Here is a 998-nt window from a genome sequence, read left to right on the forward strand (position 1 = left end):
AAATATAACACAGATAACATTAAATAAATATTTTTTACCAGGTTAAATGTTGAAGGCTTTTTCTAAGCCTCTCTACCTAACCGCCGGTCGCGCACATCCGCCATGTTTGTCGTTTTTTTAACGCGTTTTATTCGTGTTTGTAGTTCTGGACAGAATCCTTCACCAAAGTGCAATGAATTGTGGGCAATATTAGCCATTAAAGTGTGCACGGATCCACACTTCAAAAATCGACCTGAAATAGTAGACCATCCGGGGACTTTTGACATACTCTTTTCAACATACTATGCTTTGGGACACGCTTATTCTAATCTACCATACTATTTAGGATGGATAGTATGAACACTGAGACGCAGGGAGTGTGTGTTTGTGTACATGTATAGACAGATATAGTTAGGAATAAAATATGACAGTTTGCTTTTGTTTGTGTTTGGGTTGTTGCTTAAAACTTTTATCGAAACGTCTGCATAAAAAATTACTTGACAAAGAAAGTACCAAAACTAATTACAAGTGTTTAGAACGCTTATTCTAATCTCACATACTATTTAGGATGGATAGTATGAAGATGCAGGGATAGAGACGCAGGGATAGACTGTATAAAAGCATGGACGTAGTGTCAGTGACATCACCCGTAGGTTTCCGAAGAGGGTTTTTGAAGCTCAAAGTGGGCAGAGCCGGCCGTTGCCATCTTGGCATCGCGTCACCGCGTGTCACTCCCGGATAATCGAAAATGGGCAAAGTGGCAGGAGATGGTAAACGCTGGGATAAACAACAGGGGAAAAGCTGAAGCGGATGCTTCACTTTATAGAAATCAATGCATTGACCAGTGCTAATGCAAGCCATGGGGGAGTACACTACCCTTAAAAATTGAAAGGATATTAGGATATTACCACAACATTACTCTTAGGACATCGCAAACTATCATTCAGGCAGCCTCTCTCTCTCTCTCTCAGTTGGGCATGTTTTGTGTCGTTGATCATCCTCGTCGTCGTCTTCCTCGA

This window comes from Sinocyclocheilus rhinocerous, unplaced genomic scaffold (genome assembly GCF_001515625.1).
Source record: "Sinocyclocheilus rhinocerous isolate Xijiao unplaced genomic scaffold, SAMN03320098_v1.1 scaffold1149, whole genome shotgun sequence".
NCBI classification, from domain to species: Eukaryota; Metazoa; Chordata; class Actinopteri; order Cypriniformes; family Cyprinidae; genus Sinocyclocheilus; species Sinocyclocheilus rhinocerous.